This window comes from Tympanuchus pallidicinctus, unplaced genomic scaffold (genome assembly GCF_026119805.1).
Source record: "Tympanuchus pallidicinctus isolate F22 unplaced genomic scaffold, pur_lepc_1.0 scaffold13, whole genome shotgun sequence".
Taxonomy (NCBI): Eukaryota; Metazoa; Chordata; class Aves; order Galliformes; family Phasianidae; genus Tympanuchus; species Tympanuchus pallidicinctus.
The window spans coordinates 11,616,015-11,629,606 of NW_026294648.1; the positions used below are offsets into that span (position 1 = coordinate 11,616,015).

At 36.2% G+C, this 13,592-nt stretch overlaps 1 long non-coding RNA gene across 3 annotated transcripts in view; it reads right to left on the minus strand.

The window, feature by feature from the left end:
* Window positions 1–13,592, minus strand: part of LOC128075996 (uncharacterized) — a 78,832-nt gene that overhangs the window by 47,733 nt on the left and 17,507 nt on the right. For 2 of the 3 annotated variants that reach the window (XR_008204188.1, XR_008204187.1), the window contains exons 2-3: window positions 2,110–2,300; window positions 1,424–1,549 (exon numbers count right to left, since the gene is read on the minus strand). This is a non-coding gene — a long non-coding RNA (uncharacterized LOC128075996). Of the gene's footprint in view, window positions 1–1,423; window positions 1,550–2,109; window positions 2,301–10,909; window positions 10,985–11,576; window positions 11,692–13,592 lie in introns of those variants that run through there. The other variant, XR_008204189.1, reaches the window with a different exon arrangement.

Consider the following 13,592-nt stretch of genomic DNA (forward strand, 5'->3'; position numbering starts at 1 on the left):
CCTCAGGCACAGCTATAACTCATGTAGATTCCTAAGGACCTTTAATTTAAATTCTGTGTTTTTCTAAGAGTGCTCTGTTGAGACAACAAAATGACTGTAAGTTCTCACTTTTGTTTCTATTCTACCCTCAGCTGTTATTATGCTGCATTTAGAAACACCCAGATAGAACAATTACAGTACTTTCTTGCTATATTACTCTGAAATTAAATTTGAAAATGATGTTTCTTTAAAATTACAGAAATACATAAATATATCTTAATTTTTTTCCCCCCCCAATTTACACCTAATAAACATTGGCAGCATAAAACCAACTGCTTTGAGCAATTAAGGGACTTAGATACAAGGGTTAAATTTTCTTTCTTAAATAAAACATTTGAATATCTCTTTTTAAAGACATAACCATATTTTTCATATTGTCTTAATGTACAAATAAACTGCATTTTCTGCAGTTGCAATCATGGTACTGAACATCAGTAAAGTTAGTTTAATACTGCCCATGATTTGTATCTAAGAATACTGTTGTAGAAGATGTTACAAACAAACATATACTTACAGTAAAATGTAAAATGCAATTGTTGTCATTGCCCAGTATGTTTGCTAATAAAAGCAGTTTGATTCCTGGATGTTCAAAATCAATTTATCTTTTGGATTTGGAGTTCTGCCTGATCAATTTTTAAAAATGGTCTAAAAGTTTAAAGCAAGTTTTTGGTATAATTTTAGAGGGCAATGCTAAACATACCAATAAAACTATCTTTGTTAAGGGAATTGTCAGTCCGTTTTTTCCTTACTAAGCTATGGACTACACAACATCCCATTTTAAGATTAACTGCTATGTCCATTTCATTTGATACTAAGGGAAAAATAAGCATTTTATGATTAGGCAGTAATTGAGACAAACAAGTAGAAGTGTTGAAAGACAACAGCTCACCCAGGGACCAAGAATTCATTTTGTGTTTCATCTTATGCCTGGAACAGGCACCACTGCCTGTTGCTCCTACCACTTCAGGGACCAGAGAGCAGCGTTCTGAGTGGCTGCTTCAGGGATTTATGTTCCTCCAGGGTAATAGTGTTGATTATTTAATCACCTTGTATGCGCCACTTAGGCAGGGAGAAATGTAGTCATGTGCATCAGGCGTCATGAAGATCGATTGCACCGTCTGTTTCCTTCTCTCTGCAACAACCTGCTCTGACACTCAAGCGGCTGGAGCCAGTTTTTAGAACAGGTATGACATGTAATCAAACCAGCAGCCAAAGCAGGAAAAAAAAGACTAGAAATTTCTCCTAACATCCAACCCAAATCTCCCCCCCAGTGCAACTTGAGGCCATTCCTTCTAGTCCTATCACTAGTTACACGAGAGAAGAGGCTGATCCCCACATCACCACAAACTCCCTTCAGGTAGTTGCAAAAGAGTGATAAACTCACCCTTCAGCCTCCTCTTCTCCAGACCAAATAGTCCCAGTTCCCTCAGCTGCTCCTCGTAAGGTCTCTTCTTCAGGAACAGATGGTAGTGAGGGCACAACTGCATCCAGTCCCAAGTCTGCACCCTACCTGCAGCAACGCATACCAAAGCATGACGAAATATCATTATCTTCAAGTGGTATGTTAGTCTAAAGTTGGGGCATCAGGTGGAATAAAACCACTGTTTGGATCAACTCGGGAAAGTCCAAGTATTAGTTATCTTTGAAAGTGCAGTCACTGCTGCAGCACTCAGACAGAAGTGTACTCTCTCCCCCCTCTCTTCTCTAGGAACAGTTAGAACACCATTAATAAACAGAAAAGACAAAATAATTGAAGCTCTTCTTAGAATAAACTATTATTAGTCATGGGTGCACTGTCTGTGTGCACTAAAAAAATCTTTACAGTATCTGTTCTATCATGTTCCAATACGAAACATCTTGCGAAAATTTTCAAAGAATCATAGAATAGCTTGGGGTTGAAAAGAATCACAATGATCATCCAGTTTCAACCCCCCTGCTATGTGCAGGGTCACCAACCACCAGACCAGGCTGCTCAGAGCCACATCCAGCCTGGCCTTGAATGCATCCAGGGAGGCATTTTAAACCATCTACATAAAAGCTGTTCATAAAAATTCTCTTGCAAAGACTTACGCCATTCTGAAAGCAAAACGCTTTTAAAAAAATCACCAGTTTTCTTCTTTTGTAGCAGATTCCATTGCTCCAAGTGAAATTATTTGTAGACTAGTTTGACTGGAACTTGCTAGAATGTACACTTAGCAGGATGCTTCAAAGCCATGAGCAGTATCCCAAGATTTCTCACACAATTTACATGGGTAAATTCTCTGTAAGAAAAATGTTGCTGTTCTCACTTCCCATCAAAGACGAGCACTGCTCAAGATCAAAGTATTACTCAAAATGTTTTGTACTTATGTAAGGTCCCAAATTTCCATCAGATGCTCACATATTATGTAATACTGTAACAACACTCAGGATCCATTTTTTTTTTTTTTTTTTTTTCAGTGTAACTTTTTTAAGAGGCTTCCCTTTCATTTCATAGGATGGCATTCTAAGATAGGACCTAGTCAGAAAACTAACTACTGCTCTGATGTTCTTACACTGAACAAATAGCTTTTACATCTGGTACATCAAGTGACATGATTCATGTCATTGTCCAAGGGATTAGTAGATGAGTGTAGTTTCTAGTGGCATTATCAAAGCAAGAATAGGCTTTTATCAATTTAACAAAGGCTCAGCAGCAGATGCTATAGTTTGGTCATAAGCAGCATTAACAGAAACTGGAGCACGGGCAAGATACAGCAGGCCTAGTGAGCACTTTATCCTCTCTACTAGCCATCCAGAACCTAAAGTGGGATTGCCAGCTGACCCTCCAGCCTTCTGCATCATTTTGCTAACGCAAAACCATCAGTAAATATGCTGCCACACTTTCCTTTTAAGCTGTATCTGTTGTGATTACATACATAAGAGGACATAGTAATGATCAGCATCAGTGACTTTTCATATTTAGGATAACTAATCCCATACCTCCACAGACATTTCTATTGTCACAGATGACAAGAAGATGTCACAGAAGACTTAATGAATCTTATCTTAAATGAAATACTGAAAACTACTGCAAAGAGAAATCCTCTTTTTCATATCAAGTGAGCCATCACTGTTCTTCTCCTGAACTGGACTTGCTGCTTTGAAAGACGGTTTTCCTGAGATACACACAAAGGTTGCCGATCTGAACTATGAACTAATACTAGTGGCATGCTAACAAATATCCTTTATGTTGGCATTTTTCTGAAGTATCTGGAATACCAAAGTTTAGAGAAGCAAACTTCTGTCAGATAAAATCTTAAAAATCAGCACCTTCCAGCAATTCTTGTTCTCTCCTTCAGTTGTTTGCAAAGGTGGTGTGAGTACAATAGGTAACAGGCAGTATTAACATCTCTGCACCATTTTAGACTTGAGCAAAATTTTTTCCCATCCTGGTACTATGATAACTCTCCTTCACTATAGTAGCTGAGTGCGTAGTCAGTGGGGTTATTACTGCCTGGACATCATAACTTCCAGTCTCAAATGACACTAAGGAAAGGGTTTGTTCTGCTTATCTATTTACAAAGGACTTTACACAGACTTTGATATAAAGCTTTTGAAGTCAATGAAACTAACTCAGTGAAAAATCCCTTTGTTGAGTTTGGCTGTGCAATACTGGAAAATTCAGAAGAAAATTGAATATGCAGATATTTTTACTAGTAAAAGGGGAAAATGTTCTCATAAGACAGAGAAGAACTAGCTCCTATTTTATGTATAAGGACATCAACATTTTTTAAAGCAACAGAAAAGATTAACAGAAGGGGAACCACGGAAATTTGTAAAATGTAAAGTAACAAGAAGCTAAACTCAGAAAATATACATCTGCTTTTCCTGTAATCCATAAGATTAAGAAACTATAGTCATAGGAACCTTTATTCTTGATTCATTACAATAAAACAGAATTCTAGTTAAATCTCTTTTGAGATTGCCAGCCTTATTCACTTATACTGAGAACTCCTCTAATTTTTACTGTCCTATAAGATAATGATATCATATTTCTTTTCTCTCAAAAATTATGTACACATAATAATTTTTATTCCATTGTGGAATACAGCATATCAGTATTTTACATACTGGTATTTTATAGAAAACAACTGATTTACACAATGTACAATCAGCATGAAGATGGGAACTTTTTACACAATAGGCATGGATTCACCTGAAGGCAAAACTCTGCTCTGTTTGAATTCATAGAGGTGGGCTGGGAACAGATCTGAAATTCAGCTGTAAGTGGGTGCGCAAACCAAAGATGCAAAGTGAAAACCTTCACATTTATTTACCAACCATCTACACCACATAGTGCAAATATTACATAAAGACTTCTAGTTGTTGCAGAAATTAAAGCTCAGTTCTGCTAGTTGCATTTCCTTCTTGAATGAGGAGTTGTCCTAACCATATCAACAAACCAAGGTAAAAATGAAAATTTACTGTTAGTGGTAGTTTTGCAAACTGGCCCTGGTTTAAAATGAGTCAGGAAGTGATCGCACATAGAGTAAAACCACTAAGACTCACATAGCATTTGAGAGCACAGAGCAGAAAGCAGTAAACAGGCGAGGGTAGGAGATGTTATTTAAGCCCAACCAGCAGCTGGAATAGCTCATCTGATTGTTCACAGTATTACCTACTATGGATACACCTGGACAAATCTCACTGACAAATCACATATATATATAGACCATTCCATCTTGATATAATACTCAGTGCTAATTACATTATCCATTATTTAAGGCAATAGAATGTGAATAACAATATAAGGTAATTAACCAATCAAAAGAGAAACCTACTTTTGCATCATAATCGTATTAATTCTGCCTAAAAATGTTATGTCCCATTATCAATCAGAGTTTTCTTTAAAAAAAGTAACATTACTGCTAACATGCTTACCACATGAAGTGAACTTGCCGTTCTTAGCAGTTCTCCGGTGTATAAATTCTGGTCTTAAATTAACTCATAATAATTCACAGTAATTTCCTGCTTTAAATCAAAAGTTGACCCTTAGACGGTTTGAAAACCACATGGATGATTCTAGGATTCTATGATTAATGGAAAGATTTCCCATGATAAAATCAACATTTCTCTAGACATATAGACAAAATTATTTCTTAAGTAGACAATCATAGAATCATTTGAGTTTGAAAGGATTTTTAAAGGTCATCTAGTCCAATTTCCCTGCAATGAACAGGGACATCTATAGCTCGATCAGGTTGCTCAGAGCCCCATCCAGACTGACCTTGAACGTCTCCAGGGATGGGGCATCCACCACGTCTCTGGGCAATCTGTTCCAGTGATTAACTACTCTTACCATAAAATAAAAAACTCACATTTTCCTTATAACCAATCTAAATCTCCCCTCTTAATTTGCAAGCATTTCTCCTTGTCTTACCACAACAGTCCATGCTAAGGTTTCTGTCCTCTTCCTTCTTACAGCTCCACTGAGATACTGGAAGGCTGCTCGCCTTCTTTCAGAGCCCCTGGAGCCTTCTCTCAGAGCCCCAGCTCTCAGCCTGTCCTCAAAAGGGAGGTGTTTGATCCTTTGGATCATTTCTATTTTGGGGCCCTAGGGATGCTTTCCAACAAGTTTACATCTCTCCTCTATCAAGGACTCCACATCTGGATGCAGTACTCCAGATGAGGTCTCACCAACACAGAGTAGAGGGACAGGATCACCTCCATCAACCTGCTGGCCCATGCTTCATACAGTTGGCAAAGGTGATTGGCTATGTTGATTTCTGAGAACTAAGTAACCCTTAGTTACACGAAAAGCAAAATTCTTACTCTTACCTCACATAATACTATCCCCACCTTCCCTCCATCCCCAGACTGAATTTCAAGGAACAGTTTTGTATATCTTAACTGATAAGTTGCCTGCCATTTTAACAAGAGTTCTCTTATGAAATTTTGGATGGTCATTAAAATTCCTAAAATGTGCAAAACTGGGAGTTGCTCTGGGACCTGAGAGATCTTGCATGCTCACACTAGGGCCCAACCTTAGAATCAGGAACAGTTCCTATCATTGAATAACATCAAACATCTTTATTTAAGCATTCACCATTACTCGTTGCTGCTTTCTATTTCCTTCAAAATCCAAACCTCTTAAAAGAAACAAATCTAAAAGCCTCCATATGCCACCCCCAAACACATTTTGGGTTTGTTTATGTTTGTGTTTCTTGAATTAAAAGCACAGAAAGTAAAGGAGCTTCACACGCAGAACATCCATTCAGATATAATGAAGAGTCCAACTAAAAAAGTGTCTGGAATACTGAGTTACTACTGCATGTATCCTCATAGCCCCCTGTTGTGGTGAAGCTCTGAAGGAGTCTCCAGACAGTGGGTAATTTTATAGACCATATGATCTGCAACATTTACCATGCATAATAGAAGTAGATAAGGCAAAGCAAACAGCTTGAATTTTGTATTTCCCTGCTTTTTATTTAGTCTAGGTTGTTAACATCATGTGATATATTTGGAAGTCTCTGTGTTTATTGTATACGAATCTGTGCATGTGTGTGTTTATAGGTATAAATGAAGTTATAATTTCACATTATTTATCGCGTATCATAGAAGAATACCTTCTGAGCAATTAACTTGTGATTTCTAGAATTGCTAAGGAAAATATTTGCTCATTTTAGTCAGAGTTGGAGAAAACAAATTATACTTGTCTTGAGCTGTTATGTTCTGTTGTCCCTAGTGTATGCTGCTATTTCATGGAAGTCTTGATTTTTAATAACAACAAACGTCAACATCTATAATCAGTGCACTTGGCCATTGTTTACAACTTTAAAAATACTCTGCTATAAAGTGTTAAGCAAACAGAAACAAATGGGAAATGCATTTGCTAACAAGAAGCGCACTTCTTATTGATCAGGGCATACAAGAGTAGGAGGATAATCACATGTAGATTTTAAAGGAGAAGAAAGCCTCTTCACTATAGACCAAGTGTAAAGGGATTCCTCTACAAATAAAAAAATAAAATGCAAGTCACAGGTAACTCTGCCAACATATGGCTTGCTTGCCTGGACCTATACTTGAATAATCTGAAAGGGAAAGAAAGTAAGTATGAGGACAATTCAGTATTTCAACACTTATTTGGTACTTACCTTTAAAGTAATAAGGAATAGGGTCAAATTGTTTCTTTTTATATTTGTCATATTATCTCCAATAGCTCATCCCCTTAATTTTTCCACTTGTGTGGTTTACCAATATGTATATCACTCAGTATAGCACTTGAAATCTGCCTCCAATTTTTACTGTTCCACATTTACCTACCATTTTCAAACAAACAAACAAAAAAAAGCCCATTTTGTTTGGAGGGTCCAAATGTAGTGCTCCTCCTGTTCAACATTAAGATGTTATAGGGAGGACAACAGTAGTCAGTGAGAGTATGTGCATGGTATGAAGGAAACAGTCATTCTGTGCCACCATGCTTCCCAGAATGGAAATGAAGGAAATATAAATTCATAAATTCCAAGGAGCACTTCTCTGGGTTTCATAGCCCCCAGCAAAAGCAGCCTGTAAAATGAGAGTACTTGTTCACTTCCATGTGCTTTGAATCAGGTCCTGAGAAAGAATATTTTCCATTTTTGGTTGCTTTTCGTCACTGCCTTCAGATCAGATTGAATTCTACTAGAATTAAATCCTTCCTCTTTACTTTTGAGCCATCTCACTTTTTTTGTGGGTATAATAATTATTATTTGCAGAATTGCTTGTACTAATCATTTTTTTAAAATTAGTACTGTTTGCAAAACATTCATATGAAGAGTTTATAACTACCTAAAGATGTCAGTTACTTTTTCACTTATCTTACTATAATCTTGAACACTTGTTTTAGACAAGAAAATAATGTATTAGACAGGAAAAGAATTAGGAAGGATGGTGAAAAAGAATGTACTTTCAGGACATATCAGTGAGCTACAAATTATTTGTACTGAATCTCATGAAGCTTTCGAGTTTTGTAAACAGTTGGTCGAAAATCATATTACTTTTCCAGTATCTTAAGGCTTTTGCTAGCTGAATCTTCTATTTCTTTATTTCATTTTGATTATTTTCACTTGGGGTGCTTTTTCCTTTTTCTCATGTTTAATAAGGGCTAGTTATGAGTTTATTATAGCAGATGTAAATTTGTTTATTTTTAGAAAATGTTCTGCAACACTCTAGTTTCTTTGTCAGAGTCAGTACTGCTAATAGCTTTGTTAATAATATTATTATCTACTGTGAAGAAATTGTTTTCCATACATAGAAGTTTAATGAGATGGAAATTTTCAGGATCTGAACTGATTCTCAGCAGTGGTTTGCTAGACTCATAACATCTGCCCATGTGCAGACTGGAAATACTCAATGCCAGTAGAGATGTTAGTAAATCAGCTCTGCTTTTGTGTTTCACTTTTTTTTCCAGCTTTCACAGATCAACTTGTTTAGCTAAATGCTTATGAGTATCCATATTTGCAGCCTAGAATATTTTTTTTTTTTTCCTCAGGTAAATTGGCTTTCAGTAACACCACAGTGTTAGGCTTTTTTATTTATGTTACTTTGTCTCCCTAGAGGAATAAAGAACTGAGTGCATGTATTTATTACACCCCAATTGTCAACAGAGTGAATTTCACCACTGACAGCAGATCCTTCTACCTCTATTAACTCAACATGAGGAATCTATTTGCCATTTCCATAGGCTTTGGTATTATCATCTACTATGATACTATGGAAGCAAACTTCACACTGCACCTACTGATCAGACACTGGTGCCCTCTCCAGCCCAGACGTGATTCCAGCCTATTCTAACAGATACAAATGCTTCACTTGGGGCTTCAGATGCATAAAAATATAAGAACTGAATAAGTGAACATAAATAAAAATGCTCATCTTGTGTATGCTTCAACAAACACTGCATTCATATAGAAAAATACAAAAGCTGAAGAACGAGCATTCAGGAGCCTTTCGAGCCATTCTTTTATCACTAAATTTGTATAAAATAGGGATGAAAAAACTAAATTTATCTGAAAATCATAGGTGTCAAGATGTGCCTTCATCATTTTTGTTGTTGTCTTTTTTTTTGCCCATGTTGGACAACTAATTCATAACATGTATATAATTAGCTTTTGATTTCATCTTCATGTATCACATAGAGAACCAAAGCTGCTCCCTGCCTTGCTTCCATGAACTGTCTTAAGTGAACTTACATATATGAAGCTTGTCCTTGTTTTATTCCTGTTATTTCTCATCAGCTCTTCAAACTGCATCTCCTGACATTCACCATTAAGGAACTCACCATTCAAAGCAGACGTGTCATTATCATTTGAGTGCGGATCCTAAGGAGAAAAGCCTCAGAAAGATTAAATATTTAATTCTTTGATCTACCGTGCTGGCAACTGCCCTGTCTGTTTTATGAGCAGGCTGACAAAAGCATTACGGGGCCTGGGATTTGTATAATGGAGCAGTGTTAAACCCCGCACTCTTCTATGCTAAAAAGAGCAATAACGTTTTTCTAACACAACAATATTAAAGAGAATATCCTATAATGATACTGGGGGTGAAAATGCATGTGTATGTTATTTCAAACAGTTTTATGGGACAGTTTTACCAAGGCATAGTAAAACACTGTAACTGAAGATATGCAGAATCAGCCAAACTACAACCAAGTTCAAAGAAGTGAGCAAGTTAATCTACGAAGAAGATAAAAACATCTTAAAGGGTAGGTTATCTCTCTGAGACAGTAAGGAAAATAAGTATGGCTACAGAAGACTGATGAAGGTTGAACATGGTCTGAACAGTAATTCAATCAAGAGAATTAATTTAAGGAAAGATATCAGATCTATTAAACATTTTATATATATTTTGGCAATGTTTATTAAGAATAAGTTGTTTATTGGATATTCAGTACTATGATTTTACTCTTAGACAAACTTTTAATCTTATTCTTAGATAAACCTGCATTATTACAGAACTAGGTCCAAACAAGAAAGTTTAATAAGAAAGACAGAGAACTGGAATAGTTTAAGTTAAAGCCATCATGACAGTGTTGAAAGAATGGTGGGTCTTTTGGTCAAGAACATGAATAGCATAGTAACAAATGTCCAAATGCGAGCATAAGATACCTGTGATCAATTGTTCCATGTATCTATCTTATTAAGACAACATACACTCAGCTTTCTTTGCATCAGGGTTAGATTTTAGGGAAAACTTGTTAATTTTGAGAATAGGTAGACCTTGGAATATGATACGTAGAAAACAAAACAAAACACACCAACTGTAACATTTGGTTTGTTGGTATTTTTTCAGAACAGGGTATCTATATCTGTCACAAATTATCTAGACATAGCTGATCATTCTATCCTCTGGCTCTGATAGAATGATAACTTGCTCAGGATCATTCTGACTTAACATTTCTCTGAATCCTCCGGAAACTCATATTAAATAATGTCCTTTGGCAAGTAACTGCTGCTGTGACAAGTGTTTAATGAAAGTTCTAACCCAGTGCTACAAAATCATTGACAGTTTCAGATAAATCTGAAGGGGAACCCTCCCACCTTTCAAGCAGATTAAGGAATCTCAGGGAGGAATCATTAATTTTCATTTTAACATTAAAAACACTACATTACACTTTGGCACAGCTGCAGAACAGAAGTAATTCTTTCCCTTCCAGAGGTCTTCCTCAGGAAGAAGTAACTCTTCATTCTTTGTTGAAAAGAATCAATACCAGAATGTGATTGAAAACTAAATCAGTAGCTCTAATTAAAAGCTAAACAAACAAACTCATTCAAATTCTGTAAGGAACAGATTCTCTTGACTTAAAAGTGGCATAAAATTGTTTGAAAATGCTGAGCTATTTAGAATCAATGAGCAAATCAGAAACACTAACTTGATTTCCTTGAAATCTTCAGACAGAGATGGAACAGCTGATGTTGAAATCTTTCTCTCCTCCTACCTGTCACCTCTGAAATATAAAGATGAAAATAAAATGGAAATCACCTTTCCAAAACCCTGTGAATCTTTCTCCATCTCAGGTGATCTTTAGTAAGCCATGTACAGAAAGATATCATTAAGAATACCAGTAGCTCATGACTTAGACTCCTCTGTTTCTCAGGCAGCTGAAACATTCATAAAACAGCAGCTCTAACTTAATACAGATTAAAGAAGATACAAATGACTGGAGTCCTCTACTTGTCTAAGTTTTCTTCCTGAAATAGAAGCACGTAAGTGGTATCTGGTTACATTTAGCTGTGTCCTTTTCTTAACAAGTCTGAACCAGTATTAGAACAGTTATAAAGCTGGAAATCAATATAAAACCATGCACAAAATTGCTACATGAAACTAGAAATTCATGTAGGATCTAAAGAGCACTGGATTTCCATAAGAATAGATTTTTTTAAAAAAAGATTTTTGACCTTGTTGGTCAGAATTTCATTAGAAGGCTTAAAACATTTTAGCATTATTATTCAAGTTGAAAATTCAAAATAATTAATCCCTTCTATAAGCAAGCAGCAATATAACACGTACATACAGTAAACTCTCACAAAATATCCCACCTGCCATCACAGGATACAAAGAGGTAAGGTGACCTTGCTGAAATAGTTCTCAGAGAACAAGTACTCCCAACGTGAGTTTAATAATTGAGCGGATGTTGTGCTAATAATGAGGCTAAAAATAGAAACTCTTCAGATTACCTGTACAATTAAAAGAATAGAAAGAGACATAAGCTTTGCTAATAGAAATAACTCTAGCATCTAAACAGTTCTGTCCAAAAATAAATCAATGATATTACCTCCAACTTCTTTTGTTAAGGGAACAACCACTTATGTTCCTCAAGTGGTCTGAAATCAGTAGGTGAGCATGGAATTGACAATGCAATCTATTGCCTAAAGAATAATTTCTTTTCTAGAGCCAAAGATAAGGAACAAATACACCATTGCAACACCTTGGAAATTATTTCAATTTAAACTCATGGGTAGTTCCTATAAGCTCACCAAATATTTCTTTCTGCTAACTAATATTACTGTATCTTCTGAACCAAGATCCACCCTGAAGCTTTCATTGAGGAAGAGACACAGTATAAAACTATCACTGATATTTTCATGGTGCTCTTCCAAGTATGTTAAACAAGTTCTTCAAAATAGACAGGCCTGACGATTTAGAGAACTAGGAGGTGTTAGCATACTGACAGTACACTAAGAAGAACCTGGTTTTTGTCTCTCTCAGTTGGAACTGATAAATGGCCATTCTGAACCTAGTGACTTCTGGTATTGCAGCCTACTCATAAAAAAAAAGAAATATATCAGATCCTTCCTTAAAAAGTGTCGCTTTTGTTTGTTTTCTGACAGTGTAAACAGTTTTGTGCCTATATGATAGAAACTCGTAATTAATCTTGTCCTTAACGCACAGCATCATCACCTAAAAAGCTGCCTTCTTTCACCATTTCCATGTCACGTGCTTATGTTATCTTGCATGCTATAACGTAGGTAGTTCACTTTCCTGTTGTCTGCTACGTACAAACAGACCAGTCAGGTTTCCCCAGTCCATCCTGTCTTTTATCTGTTGGAGAGCAGAATACAAGGCACAACATCTTAGGAAAGGGGAACTTAAGCGCAAACTAATTGAATCCTGAAATAAAGAGGTAATTTTCACTTGTCCATTTCCTGTTAGAGAAATTCATTCTATCCATAGAGATGATTTGAGAATTTTTTCTCTTCCTCAATTCAAAATAAATAAATAAATAGATTTCTGGAAGTTCTGTGGAAAACAAATTTGAGAAGAAGTCAGTAATAGAAAAACATATTGAAAGAGCTACCTTCTATTCAGACAGAAATCAATTGCAAACCAGTTCCAGGAACTAATACCCTCTTGGTTTAGTGTACAACACGGTTAAAAAGCTGCCACTAATCAATTTACACCTCCAACCTTCCTTCTGTATGCTATATGTCACAGGGATTTTAATAGAAGGTAGAAAATTTATTTTGAGTCACACTGTTTTTAGTTTCTCCTGTACCTAAGCTCGTCATTTTCTTGAAATCTTTTGTCTACCCTATCAGATTAATATATGATGGCTGCCAGTTTTGTATTCAGACTGAGAGATACTCTCCAAAGCAGAAGGTACAACACAGTTATGCTATCTGGTTTGGTTTGATCATGAATGTAGCACTAGCAAGAAATTCTTCAAACAGGCTAAAATTAACTCCAATTGTTTTCCAATTTCTTCACGCTGCCTTACACTTAATTCTTGTTCAGCTCAAAAAAATTCCTAATTGGTGGTTTGCCATGCAGTTACAGCTCACCGTGATGTATAGCAACAGGCTTGGCGGTTAGAAAAGCAGAGATGTAGCCTGCTATCTCTAGGTATCCTTAATCCACATGTGTTCACAGCAATGGCAGCAGGAATTCCTTAATGCCTTCAAATTCTCCTATTCATGCATTTAAGATAAAGGATAGCGTAGTCTTTGCACTAATACTGTGGCTAGCCTTGTCCCTGAGCAATTCTGTGTTTAATATCATTCTGCACCTGGTTCAGTATGTCTTTATGCCCTTCAAATAGAAAGAACTGTTCTTCA